The sequence below is a fragment of the Lynx rufus genome, unplaced genomic scaffold (genome assembly GCF_022079265.1).
Source record: "Lynx rufus isolate CCGP_SWC_20201006 ecotype Redwood Valley unplaced genomic scaffold, mLynRuf1.p SCAF_2, whole genome shotgun sequence".
Taxonomy (NCBI): domain Eukaryota; kingdom Metazoa; phylum Chordata; class Mammalia; order Carnivora; family Felidae; genus Lynx; species Lynx rufus.
In genome coordinates this window covers 71,476,904-71,491,813 of record NW_025814834.1, presented here as the reverse complement: position 1 = coordinate 71,491,813, position 14,910 = coordinate 71,476,904, and the positions used below count along the sequence as shown (strand labels likewise).

General features: G+C 41.2%; 1 long non-coding RNA gene across 2 annotated transcripts in view; it reads left to right on the top strand.

Moving 5' to 3' along the window:
* LOC124515926 (uncharacterized) overlaps window positions 1-14,910 on the top strand; it is a 56,923-nt gene that overhangs the window by 23,774 nt on the left and 18,239 nt on the right. Inside the window, exon 3 of one of the 2 annotated variants that reach the window (XR_006962930.1) lies at window positions 13,228-13,322. This is a non-coding gene — a long non-coding RNA (uncharacterized LOC124515926). Of the gene's footprint in view, window positions 1-13,227; window positions 14,015-14,910 lie in introns of those variants that run through there. The other variant, XR_006962929.1, reaches the window with a different exon arrangement.

The following is a 14,910-nucleotide window of genomic DNA, read 5'->3' as shown; positions in this document are numbered from 1 at the left end:
ACTTGCTATTTCTTCCCCTTCCCATTATCCTCGGTTATCAATTCCCTTGCAACAACATTACTTCTCTCACATTCGTTATATATTTTTAGATAGTTTCCACAGTTCCACAAGCCACTGTTAAAAAGAGTTGAGCCGGTCGGTACCAGCCCATGTCTTAATCAGTTGCACTGTGGAGGGATGAAAATAGAGCCTATGCGGGTGGTCACTGGGCTCTGTGGTGGGTAGCCACGTATCCCGCTGTCTTGTGCCTGCGTCTCCATGCTTGCGCACAGTGGTTTCATCAGTCTGAGGTCATCCTCCTCCACAAAGCAGCATCTCTTTAAGCATAATGTGTGTAGGTCATATGAAGGTGTACAAGAAAGGGCCACCCCGTTATCTGAAAAATGGAGATGAGACTGCCTACTTAATTAGATTTCTAGGAACGTTAAATGACACCAGGTATGCAAATAATTTAGCCAAAGTTCTAGCATGCCATAAACATAATAAAATCTTGAGGCATTAGCTATGTGCTAAAATGAATATACATTTGGAAGTCAAATAAATCTCATTCCATTTTTAGCTCTGTCGTTTGCTGGTTGTATGACTTCATCAACACCTATGTGCAATTATTTATTATATAATACTTCACATTTTGCTGGACTGAAAATTCCCTGAGGGGAGGTATTGTGTCTTATTCATCTTCATGCCCAGTGCACCCAACTTAAATGCATCAACTTAAGTTGTTTAACCTCCCTAAGGCTCAGTGTTCCCTTCAGTGCAATGAGTGCATATTGTCTACCTCTGTATCACACACATTTTATGCCCTGGCTCATATCTTCTTAGCCTACCCCCTTTTTTTTCTGCAGCCATTGCTGTAGCTACCCCATGTGCACAGGAATGCCTGTGCACTTCACCTTAGCAGCACCCTGAAGAATCCTGCCATCACCTCACAGAACCTGGATCCTGTCACCCAAGAGGCGATTCTCACCAAGGAAATTTGGTTATCACAACTGAGGGAGAGAAGTGTTATTGGCATCTGGCAGATAGAGGTCAGGCTGCTAACATCTTACAATACACAGGATGGCCCCCCAAATAAAGAATTATCCAGCCTAAATGCCAATAGTGCTGCTGTTGAGAAACCCTGATGAAGAGACACTGCAAAAGCTTTATCTGAGGATAACACCTCATAAGATATGCTCTTCTTCTTGTATTCAAACACATCGCTTTCACAGCTCCAGACTGGACTCATCTGAAGTTTATTCCTCCACTCTCTAAGTGCTATATACTAAACAGCTAGCAGAAGCATGCCTTGGTTCCTATCCTGTGGAGTAAGAGCTATAATGATAGGAATGTATGATAGGAATGTTTAGGTCATAGCACCAACACAGGGGATATATACTCTCCGCTCTGCCAGAAAACAGCACAGCTAAAGAATTGCAAGGCAGAAATCAGGGGAACCAATATGGTGACAGATTTTGAGGGTGCTTATATATGAGGTTAGAGTCTAAGGCAGACGAAGGGGAGAGTTTACCGACATTGGAACATTCTTCTGTGATACAGTGTTCAATGTCTTAGCAAGAACAAAGTTGGTTCTGATACACTGCTGGGATTGTTCCTTGAAGCTTGGACCTTACAAAAGTAAATCAGGTGTAGCACTGCTTAGGCAAAGAATTGGGGAAGAGACTGAAAGGCTCAGGAAATGTTGTAGTGTATTAATGTTAGACAAAGAAACCACCACCTGACTATGCTCCCTGAGGAGGTCCAAAGGACACTCTTCCAGTCAGTCAATAAAGAATGCATGATGAAGGGAAGCGCCAACATTGTAGAGAAGCTTGTTTGTAGCTGTTGACTCTAGAAGGTACTGCATTGGAACTGGTTTCCCTGGTATTGCTGGAATTGGTAGAATTCTAAAATGGCTGAGGCTGTTTTGTCTTTGCAGAAAGAGAGTGGATATAATTATTGAAATGGGCAGGATGGTCAGAGGGACAGAGTGCCTTGACCCATAGGGATCTGTGGCAATTATTAATAGATCATGGAACCAAGAGGGAAGGGCAGCCAACTAGAGTTTTAGCTGTATAACCACAAGGTGCAATCTGGCAAGCAAAAAAAAAAAAAAAAAAAAAAACTGGTATCAGCCACCAAATGGAAAATCACACTCACTCACTCATTCTCTAGATCTAAGTCAATTCTCAGACTCAGAGCTCAGTCTCAGATCCAGAGCTCATTGACTAATAAAGAGGCTGGGTCCCCTTGAGGAAGTAGCCTGCACCACCACTGCAAATGTATACAATAAATATCCCCTAATGTTTCCCCAAAGGACCTGAAACTAGTTATCAGAATAAGTATGTACTGGGGAAAGAATACTCAGACTATTCAAGGGCTATTGGGCACAGGGTCTGAGCTGACTCTGATAGCAAGGAATCTGAAGTGTCATTGCCCTTCATTAGAGCAAGCCTTATATAAGCCAGACAATGAATGGAATCCTGGCCCACATCCATCTCCTAGTGGCCCCATGGGTCCACAGACCATCTGTGCAGTTATTGCCCATTACCATAGTGCAATCAAGATTAGTTCCTTGGCCAATGGAATAAAAGCTACTGTGTTTGAAAAGGATAAGGAAAAGTCCCTAAAACCGCAGTGCTACATCACAGGTGGAACTGCAGAAATTAGCACCACTAACAAAGATTTGAAGGATGAAGGCATGTTACCATTCAACCCACCTATTTGGCCTCTTCAAAAGCTAGAAGGATCATGGTGAATGACTGGCCCAAAATAAAACCAGGTGGTGGCTACAATCACAAGTGCTATAGTAGATATGGTCTTTACTACAACTGATTATCACAACTTCGGCACGTAACACACAGCTTTTGAGCAGACGAATGCATTTTCTCAATCCCCATGAATAATAAGGAAAAAAAGCACTTTGTGGTCATGTCAAAAAGACAGTAGAGTACACTGCTATCTTACCTTAGGACTAGGTTAAATCTCCTGCTCTCTGTCACAATATAGTCCACAAGGACCTTAATGGCCTTGATATTCCACAGAATCAGCATGATTCTGGGTGACCACACTGGTGGTATCACAGTAATCGGACCTCGTGAGGCAGAAGTGGTAAGTATTTAGGGTGCCGTGGTCAGAAACGTACTTGCCACAGCTTAGATAATAAAGCCTTCGAGGTTTCGAGGACCTACTACATGGGTGATGTTTTTGAAGATCCAGTGAATCGGAACATGTGGGAAAAATCTTGTTTAATACAAATGACAAATTGGTACACCTATACCTCCCACCACTAAGAAAGAGGCACTGCACAGTAAACTTGTTCAGATGCCAGTGTCAGCTCATACCACACATGGTAATACACTGTGGACCATTTATTGGTGTCTTGGAAAGCTGCCATTTTTAGGTGTGATATATACTGCCCAGAGCAAGAGAAGATCCTGTAGCAGGTCCAGACCATAGTATAAGCTGCCCTGATGCTCAGACAGTATCACCTAGAAGATGGATGGTGCTAGAGGTATCCTAGGATGCTGTGCAGAATCTCTGTTAATGAGCAAAGCCAAACATTCAAAGGGAGAGAACTACTTACCTGGCATGCTTTTGGGCCCTAGTAGAGGCTAGGACATCCAATGTGACTATGCAGCTGGAGCTGCCTATGAGAAGTTGGAATTATGAGACCCACAGTCATCAGGTCATCCAGGGACAGAAACAATCACTGTATATTGTAAGTTATACATTGAGGATTGTGCTGAGCAGGGCCAGAGAGCACAACGAAGTTGCATAAGCAGGTGGCTTCAACTGTCATGTGACTTTACATGCTGTCATGGAGGCTTCCCTATGACTAACTCATAAAGGAGAAAATATTTGAGCCTGGTACACAGATGGATTAGCCCAAAATACTTATGATAAGTGATAACAGACTGCCACCACAATCAAACCCCAGTCAAAGGTGCCCTGAAGGGCAGCAAAAAAGACAAGTTTTCCCAATTGGTATAACTCTAAGCCACACACTTGGCTATACACCTGTCTGCAAGGAGAAACTGCCTAAAGCACAGATACACACAGACCTTGGGGCTGTCAGAGGGCTTTGCTGATTGGTCAGGATTTTGAAAGAAACACAATCAGAGGCTTGAAAACACACAAGGAAGTCTGAGGAACAGGTTTGTGGATGATTCTTTGGCAGAAGGCCCAAAGCATGTATGGGCATTTGTGTCTTATGTTAATGCCTACTGGAGAGCATTCTAGAGCATTCATAGAGGTACTGGGAAACTAGGAGAATAGGCTGACTTGTCCAGTGGCTATCAGTCAGCCTCTGACTAGACACCCCAGTGCTTGCACTATAGTCTTATGAATGAAGCAGCCTTGATGACAGAAATGGAGGCCATGCATAAGTCCAACAGCATGGGCTCTCTCTCACTAAGAGAGAGCTATTGCTGAATTTCTGCAGCACAGGTACAATATGGTGCCTCAATATAGAAACATCCCTCAAGATGGCCAATCACTTGGGTGACAAATAATTGACATCTTACAAGGGCAGCAATATATCCTTGCCAGAGTTTACACCTACTTTCATCATGACTTTGCGTTTCCTATCCATGCTGCCTCAGCTAGCATCATCTGAGGCTTGAAGAGTATATGATATACCATCTTAGGATCCCAATAAAATTGACTCAGACCAAGGGACATATTTTATAGCAAAAGCAAATGAAAAGAGTGCATGACTAGAGAATCCTCAGATCCCACCTTACACCACATCACCAGGAAGAAGCCAGCCTAGCAGAATGATGAAATCTCCCTATGTTAAGCCCAGTGAAGGAGCCTCCTTGAGGACCACATTAGGGAAGATTGAATGCTGTCCTCCAGGACTCTGTATATTTAGTGAACCTCTAGCCAATACATGGTGAAGCATAACTAGAGTACATGAGTCCAAAAACCAAGGGATGGAAGTAAGATTAGCTCGTCTCGTCATCATTCCTAGTGACCCACTTTCAGAATGTGGGCTTCCCATCCCTATAGCCTTAGGCTCTGCTGGGTTAAAAGTTCTGAGTCCTGGTACTGGGGGTGAAGATGGAGGGTAGGGGAGGAGGATTCCACCAGAGAACACAGAAAGGCAGAAGGGCTTCCACTTTAAATTCCACGGAATTTAAAGCTATGACTACTATTTTGTCATTTAGGGCTTCTCAAACAGATGCACCAACTAAGAAGGGAGTTGACACACTGACCCTGATTAGCATTCAGAAATTAAGTATTTGCTACACAGTAGTGGTTTGAAGGAATAAAGCTCTAAACCCACAAAAGTCACCAGGGCTTCTGTCAGTGCTTTCATGCAATTTCAGCAAGCACAGCCTAACGAAGGTAAAACACCTAACTAAGAGACCCAAAGCCTGGGGATAAATGCGCAAACCCCGACGCATGAGGACAATATGACGCAATCTTTGGCCAATGGGGGCATGGAAACTGGTGGATAAATACTTTTCTTCTCCTACCTTAGGTGGATAATTCTGAGGCACAGCCTCAGGGGGATTAAGCCCTAGTTGCCCTGTTGGTAACCAACTAATAAGGCACACTGAGACTGGCTTTCCTTCCAGGGAAGGAACATTTTACTCTTCTAAGTCCCCTCATCTTATTCTCTGTGATAATTTCCCCAAAATAAACGACACCAAGTCAACGTCTCAGGCTCTGCTTTTTTGAAAGAACCTAAGCTAAGACATCTCCAAAAGTAGTATTGAGACTATCTGATGAAATAGCCTACAGCTGGGGTAGAATACTGAAAAAAAGAAAAAAAAGTACAAGTATTTAAATGCATCCTGGTAAAATTTCTGAGTCTCAGGGATAAAGATAAAACCCTTCAAGCTTCCAAGCAGAAAATAACTATAATAATAACAACAGTTCACCTGGAAAGGAAAAAAAAATCAGGCCAGCACTGAAAAATCTCATCTGTTACACTAAAAACTAGAAAACAGTACTGTTTGCAAAGGACGCAAGCGAGAAGAATGTGACTCTATGAGTCTGTAGCCAAACTACCCTGGTGTGACAGCAAGTGACAGACATTTTCAGGTATGTAAGGATTTCCAAAAGTCCCACAACAGCATAGACTGTCCAGTAGCATTGCTTGAGGAACTCTCTAATCAGAGGAAACTGCAAAAAGAACTCAAGGTGATGGAATACATGGTATACAAAACACAGTGGTAAATATTAAAACCAGTAAAATGCATAGGTAAGTCTAGCTATAATGATGATGTTCATTAATTTTTATAATATTTAAGAAAAAATGTTTTTTAATTTTTTAATGTTTATTTTTGAGAGCGAGAGAGAGAGCGAGAGACAAAGCAAGAGCAGAGGAGGGACAGAGAGAGAGAGGGAGACACAGAAGCCGAAGCAGGCTCCGGGCTCTGAGCTGTCAGCACGGAGCCTGATGCAGGGCTTGAACTCACAAACCATAAGATCTTGACCTGAGCCAAAGTCGGATGCTCAACCAACTGGTTTTCTCTGGCTACCCTTCCTTTAGTCTCCATGATTTGGCATGTCCTCTTTCACTCTCTTTACCTTTAAAAACTGTGCTCATTAATACACTATTTTCCTTGTTTCTCCCTTTTAAACATCCAATACAGGAATGAATGACCACTGAGTCCGAAATATTGCTTGAAAGAAAAGCTAAACTATACAAATATATCTGTTGCAAGGTGCTGGCAGTAAATTTTCAAGATAACTCTGCCATGGACAGAATTAACTTTCCTTTTACTCTTCTGGCAATATGTCTCTGTAGAGCCTGCAGAGACATTTAACAGAACAGAACAAAACTTTATTTTCTCCTTGTACTGGTGTGATGCTGTCAGCCTGAGCATCTTTTGGAATGCCCTGGTGCTCTCGGAATGGACTCTGTGTGCTCACAGGAGGCAGGAACAACGAACGGCCTGCAGACTACTGAAGTGGGCAGTACTGCAACCTGGAGCCACACCAGCCCTGCTGGGAAGGAAGCCTGTCCGTTTATCAAATTGACACCACGGCAGCAAAGGGAGCATCTGAAGCATCCTTTGCCAAGGACAGGCATAATGCAGAAATATACGTCAACTGCTGCTAGTGACTGAATATATATATCTCTGGTTCAATTGTTGGACCATACCACTAGTCATCTAAAGTAATGGACAGTAAAGAATGACCAAGACTTACATCTTCCAAACAAAGCTGAAAATAGGTTTATCTAAAGTGAGTTATTGAGTTGGAGTCAGACTTGCTGGTCTCATAAAAAAAAAAAAAATAGAACATAGACTAATATCTTACCTCCATCCCAGAATCTATGCAAAGCCTCAAGATACCATGATATCTTGGTCCAAGATACCATGGCCTTTTGCCCATCACGCGTTGAGCACACTCGGCTTTAGATTAGAACATCCTCTTTTGCATACGGTTCAAACTACACCCTAGAAGCTATTACCGTTTAGACAGATTTCAACTATTACAGTCCTTGGTACGCAAAACATAAATAAAACATATTTGTTGAAAGAATATTTAGCCAGATCATTTTCAATGATTTAATATTAGTTACTCATACTGATGCTAAGAACTGAATAACACATAAGGAACCAAGAGTTTAGGCTTTAGTCTCACGAAGTTTTCATCCAAGATCATTCTAGGTAACAGTGAACTACTCAGCACCCACACACCCTGCCCCAGCATCCTCTATTTCTCTCCCTTTGCATTTATCCCTCCTGGCATATTATACTGTCACTTTTGGGGTTTTGTTTTGTTTACTGTCTCCCCTCATTAGAATATCAACTCCAGGGGTTCCTGGGTGGCTCAGTCGGTTGAACCTCTGATTTCGGCTCAGGTCATGATCTCACTTGTGAGTTCAAACCCCAAGTCAGGCTCTTTGCTGACAGCTCAGAACTTGCAGCCTGCTTCAGATTCTGTCTTCCTTTCTCTTTGCCCCTCCCCTGTTCGTGCTCGCATGCTCTCTCTCTCTTTCTCTCTCAAAAATAAACATTAAAAATTCCACATATGAATGAAAACATATGATATCTGTCTTTCTCTGACTGACTTATTTCACTTAGCATAATACCCTCCAGTTCTATCCACATTGTTGCAAATGGCAAGATTTCATTCTTTCTCATTGCCATGTAGTATTCTACTGTATATGTAAACCACATCTTTTTTATCCATTCATCAGTTGATGGACATTTGGGCTCTTTCCATAATTTGGCTATTGTTGATAGTGCCCATGGGGGAAAGAGAATGGGAAAAAACAGTTTCAAACAGAGAGGGAGGCAAACCATAAAAGACTCCTAAATACAGAGAACAAACTGAGGGTTGATGAGGAAGTGGGAGGGAGGGGAAAATGGGTGATGGGCATTGAGGATGACACTTGTTGGGATGAGCACTGGGTGTTGTATGTAAGCGATGAATCATGGGAATCTATTCCCCAAGCCAAGAGTACACTGTATACATTGTATGTTACCTAACTTGACAAATTATATTTAGAAAAAGAAAAAATAAGGGCGCCTGGTTGGCACAGTCGGTTGAAAATCCGACTTCGGCTCAGGTCATGATCTCGCAGTCTGTGAGTTCGAGCCCTGCGTCAGGCTCTGTGCTGACAGCTCAGAGCCTGCTTTGGATTCTGTGTCCCCCTCTCTCTCTGCCCCTCCCCCGCTCATGCTCTGTCTCTCTCTGTCAAAAATAAATAAACATTAAAAAATATTTTTTTAAAGAAAAAGAAAAAAATAAACATTAAAAAATTTAAAAAAAAAGAATATCAACTCCAAGAATAGGAGTTTTTCATCTGTTTTGTTTATGTATATTGCCCCTGTGTCTAATAATTATACTAATTGATCATTTATTTTTCTTTTTTTTTCAATATATGAAATTTATTGTCAAATTGGTTTCCATACAACACCCAGTGCTCATCCCAAAAGGTGCCCTCCTCAACACCCATCACCCACCCTCCCCTCCCTCCCACCCCCATCAACCCTCAGTTTGTTCTCAGTTTTTAAGAGCCTCTTATGCTTTGGCTCTCTCCCACTCTAACCTCTTTTTTTTTTCCTTCCCCTCCCCCATGGGTTTCTGTTAAGTTTCTCAGGATCCACATAAGAGTGAAAACATATGGTATCTGTCTTTCTCTGTATGGCTTATTTCACTTAGCATCACACTCTCCAGTTCCATCCACGTTGCTACAAAGGGCCATATTTCGTTCTTTCTCATTGCCATGTAGTACTCCATTGTGTATATAAACCACAATTTCTTTATCCATTCATCAGTTGATGGACATTTAGGCTCTTTCCATAATTTGGCTATTGTTGAGAGTGCTGCTATAAACATTGGGATACAAGTACCCCTATGCATCAGCACTCCTGTATCCCTTGGGTCAATTCCTAGCAGTGCTATTGTTGGGTCATAGGGTAGGTCTATTTTTAATTTTCTGAGGAACCTCCACACTGTTTTCCAGAGTGGCTGCACCAGTTTGCATTCCCACCAACAGTGCAAGAGGGTTCCCGTTTCTCCACATCCTTGCTAGCATCTATAGTTTCCTGATTTGTTCATTTTGGCCACTCTGACTGGCGTGAGGTGATATCTGAGTGTGGTTTTGATTTGTATTTCCCTGATAAGGAGTGACGTTGAGCATCTTTTCATGTGCCTGTTGGCCATCTGGATGTCTTCTTTAGAGAAGTGTCTATTCATGTTTTCTGCCCATTTCTTCACTGGATTATTTGTTTTTCGGGTGTGGAGTTTCATATTTCTTTCTTTTTTTTTTTTTTTTTTTTTTGAGACAGAGAGAGACAGAGTACGAGCAGGGGAGGGGCAGAGAGAGAGAGACATGGAATCCAAAGCAGGCTCCAGGCTCTGAGCTGTCAGCACAGAGCCCAACGCGGGGCTCAAACTCACAAACCGTGAGATCATGACCTGAGCTGAAGTTGGATGCTTCACCGACTGAGCCACCCAGGCACCCCTAAATACTTCTGTATTTCTGATCTGGGCACCTTTTCTCTTCTACTTTTATCTCCTACCTCCCTTACTCCATTCCAGCCACATGGACCTCTTCATTGTTCCCCAAACAGGCCAGGCAGCTCCTGCCTTGGGGCCTTTGCACTTGACTGTCGCTTCTCAGCAGGAGGCTTTCCCACTAGTTACCCACCGTCCACCCCCACCCTCTCCCTTACCTCCTGCAGATCTTTGTTCCAAAGTCACCTTGACAGCAGAGTCTTTCCCATACTCTTATTTAAATTTGAACTCCTCCCCCCTTGCTTACAGCACACACACACACACACACACACACACACACTCTTGGAACCTGCTATCTTCCTGCTCTGCTTCTTCTCCACACCACTGCTCACAGTCTAATATACAATATTAGTATTTGCTGTCCGTCTCTCTTCCTCCCCACCCCCAGACATACTAGAAGTCTAAGCTTCATGAAGGAAGACATTACACTCTCCTCTGCTCACTGACATATCCCTGATATCTAGAAATCTGTAGAAATATTGGCATTCAATAAATAAATATTTACTTGTTGAATAGACGAATTACTGTAAAAGCATTTTTTTACTTTTTATTTTCAATAGAGAGAGAGAAAATGTGTGAGCAGGGGAGGGGCAGAGAGAGAGAGGGAGAGAGAGAATCCCAAGCAGTCCCCATGCTCAGTGTGGAGCTCAACGTGGGGCTCAGTTTCACAAACCACAAGATCATGACCTGAGTCAAAATCAGGAGTTGGATACTTAACCAACTGAGCCACCCAGGCATCCCTAAAAGCAATTCCTATACATAAAACACCAGATTTTAGAATGTTCCACCTCTGTTCAGAAAGCGGACACATGATTATAATAAGTTGTTTGAATTTCAAATAAGAAGTTGAATATGAAATAAAAAATATAATAAGAAGCAGGTGGTGTGGAAAGGTTAAGTAATACAAGTCATACATCTTTGCTTTTTGATGAATACGCTGCTAGAGTTTAGGTCATTGATAAATTTTGGCTTGAAAAATCTCTAAGCAGTTGTTTGCTATTGTATACTATTTTTGAAGGCAGCAATCAAAACATACAAACACAACACACACACACACACACACACACACACACCAGCCTTTATGTATAAGATTGCCTCTGGTGCCCAGGGAAAATGAGAGGAAATGACTTTTAAATGGCTAAGAAAAATATTCATGATTTATTAGTTCAGTGAAATAGAGCAGAGCAGACCAGGCACCCACTTAACAAAGCGGGCAGAACGGACCTTCACTAGGCAGATGTCTATGTGGAGACTCTGACCAAAAAAAAAAAAAAAAGCCTATAGTTACATCTATGTGATTATGAATGAGCAAGAGAATCAGAAACTTCAGAATAACACCACAAGATCTTCCTCTTCTCTTCCCATAAGCCTGGAGATAGGAAATTTATTGGGAATAATCTTCTCCATGTGAAACTCAATTCAACGTATACATTCTACCTTCCATTTAGGGATTCCCAAGTAAGACTTGGAGAGGTAGAAATGGTTGTTTGCTCTCTTTGTGATCCACATAGAATTGTGTCACTTCAGAGCACAAAGAGACTTTCATAATCACACCCTCTGATCGCATTTTATGAAGGAAAAAAAATGGAGCTAAGGCAAAAGCTCCCCGGTGAACTTGGAGGAAATACTGAACTAGCCTCAAGATCTCTGAAGCCTGTACCAGAGTCTCCACCCCACTCCAGAGTGTCATTGCTGGGGTCTTAGTTTTTTCTCCAGAGCAAGCACTCATTTCAGCCCAAAATACTGCATGCATTCAAATCTCTATATGTATGCATAGGAAGGACATAGAGGGATAGATAGAAATACAGACATGCAATATATAGAAAATCAATCATAAACTTCACTCATCATGCTTGTTATCTAATAAAAAGAAAAATGAAGGAGAAAATAAAGTTTCCCATAATCTCATAGCCCTGATAACACTTGCTGATATTTAAATCTTTCTATTTTTAATGGTTTTATGTCTTCCATCTTAATACTATAAATATAGTCACCATTTCTTGATCAGTTACCATGTACGAGGTCCTGTTCTAGTTGATTTATTTACTCAAATCTCACAACAACCCAATGGCATTGGTATTATTATCCCCAGTTTATAGAGGAAGGGATGGAAGCTCAAAAAGTTTTCTCAGAAAGTAAATTAGCCAAAGTCAAACAGCCCAGGTGTGACTGAGTCTGTCCTCAAACTTGAACCAGTTAATCTTTGAGGCCATTGCTGTTCATACTGCCCCACACTATATCTCTGTCTTCCCCCTGGGAATTGAAACCCATTTCCTTCCTCATCCATCCAAGATAGATACTTAAACCCTGTATTTATGGGGATAGTTAACAATCCCAGTTACAGTCACTCTACTTAGATAAAGATGAAGTAACATTGTTAATATTTAAAATAACAAAGTTTATTGCAATTTTTAAACCATTCAAGATGATTTTATTTCTCAACCAGGTATATGATAATCAACCTGATGATTTTATTTCTCAACAAGGTGTATGATAATCAACCTGAGCAAACCCTTTGGGCAGAGAGCTATACTTCTCCAGAAGCCAGTTAAAGAATTTAGTCTCATGCAGAGACAGAGAAGCAAGCACCACAGTGATTTTTCTTGTCCATTGCCTGCCTAGAATGTCTTACTCAAAACAGAACAAATTTGTAGATTTGTACAAAGGGAAGGTTGGCTGAACCGGGCCCTACATAGTGGCTCTGCTTGGAATGAACAGGCAGAGATGGGAGGATACTAGGCTATGTTCTTCCACAGAGGTAGTGAAGGTGAATCACCAGGTTTGGCCCAAAAATGCACCTGAGATTCCAAGCACAGCACCTCTCAGGAAAAGGACACTGGGGCAAGCAGAAATGTTCATGCTCCTTTAGATAATTCATTCCTTGGTTCTTCACCTTGTCCCAGGTCAAAGAAAGATTTTGTGTCAAGATCTTTAACAGCCAAATCATATGACTTAAAGAAGTTCTTTGAGTCTTTCCAGAAATAGCCAGAAGGCCAGAGTGAGGCTGCCAGTCAACCTCCCAGGATTCAAACTCTGAAAGAGTGGGAGATTAAGTTTCCAAGAGCTCTAGCCTCCCAGCTCTGATCTGCTTCTGCATTCTCCTCTCTGGGGAGCCTTGCTGGGTGGAGGTTTGGAAGAGGGAAGGGAATCTTTGGGTCTGTTCTTTATCCATTGTCCCATCATTCTGGCGACTGCTAGTCTTTATTTCTTTTTTAAACATTAAACATGTAAATAACATTGCTTTATTTTTCTTTATAGGAGATAATGCTCCATTATGAAGAAAACAATTTGTTTGTTGCTTCTGAAGGAAACATGATGTTTAGTTTTGACTTCAAACTGAGAGGTTCCAGAAGGTACAAAATGAGTTTGCCTTTCTTAAGTTATCCTGTTTTTCATTTTCTTATTTTCCCACTGACTGAGAAAGCAATTACTGCCACCCTTTCTTGACTAGCTAGCCGGTTCTTTCTTATGAAAATGTGAACCATAAGTTGAAGAGACTACTTGAAGTTCTGTCTATGATGAGCTGTTCCATGCCATAGGTCACTAAAATACTTTTGGTGAGATTTCCTTGAAATTTTTCTGTCGTATTGTCTTCAGAAGCCACAATCCATTCAATTGCCTCTGTGGGACTACACAGCATAATTCATTTCAGGAGACTTCCTTTTTTAATAGTTTTTGCTTCAAACCATCTTATTTCTAGTAGTTACACTCAAATGTGTATGTGTTTACAACTCACTGTTGACCCCCAGCAAACAAAAAGCTCTAGAGATGCTACCACCATGTACATTCATACATATATGTGCATACATACATACGGATCCAGTAAAATTAGTGCACTCAATTATCTGGCACCAATGGTCTCTGCTTTGAAGAATTCAGAGTGCTATTTTTAGAATGTTTTCATAAATGGGAACATAGATGACAGTCATTCTGTAGAATACAAAATGTTATACCTCTATTAACTAGAGAACAATATGGATGCTAATAAATACAGTTCACTGAAGTTCAGCGTTATTGATGTTCTTTTTCTTTTCTTTGTCCAGTCTCTTCCCCAAATTAAAATGCTTGCTAAATATGGTCTTGTTTATCAACTTCTTTCTCAGTCATTTAGATTGTGGGTGTACATGTTCCTGTTTCCTATTTACTAAATTCAATCACAGGAATTTAAACATGTATAGAAACTAAGGGAGAAAATAATACCTTTTAGAATTCTTAAACACCTGGTCCTTCTAGAATCCATTTCATCACCAAATATACTTAGAGCTTTTTGGAACAGAAAGTATCCTCTTCCTTATGGAGAAAATGAGTCACAAAGAACTCAAACAAGTTGTTATACAGTCATTGATAAGATAACAGGTAGAACTCAAAAGTCCTATTACTGTTATACGTTTTCTCCATAGTAGACCATGGAAAGCTATAGCAAACATGGGTCAAAAATGTGAACTTTCAAGGAGAATAATTTTTAAAGGGTAAAAGCCTACATCTGATACTTTGTTCCATATACAGCTGTGCTTAATGCTAAAAAGAAAACAAAATGTTCCTTTATGTAGATATATCCCTTTTCATTCTAAATAATTCATGCTCCTTAAGACACATGTGGACCAAAATCTAACTTTCCTTATTAAGTACACAGTGTTCCCAAAGCAAGTTGTTTGGCTTTGTAAGGCCATGAAAGCTTCTGGAAGATTTCATCTGTGACACCTGCATGCTATACTTAGCCATATGGCAGCATACTATTGCCAATGAAGACATTTGGAAAAGTAATTGTTCCACAGGCTCCCAAGCTCTGCCCTGCATAACTCACTTCTGCTGGACCACTAGTGGGAAGAGAAGAGACGATGCCAGAATTTTCTGAAGGGAATCACAGAATCTTAGATTGGAAAAGACCTTAAATTTCATCTAGTCCCACTCCCCATCCCATGTTATGAAGTAACCTGCAAG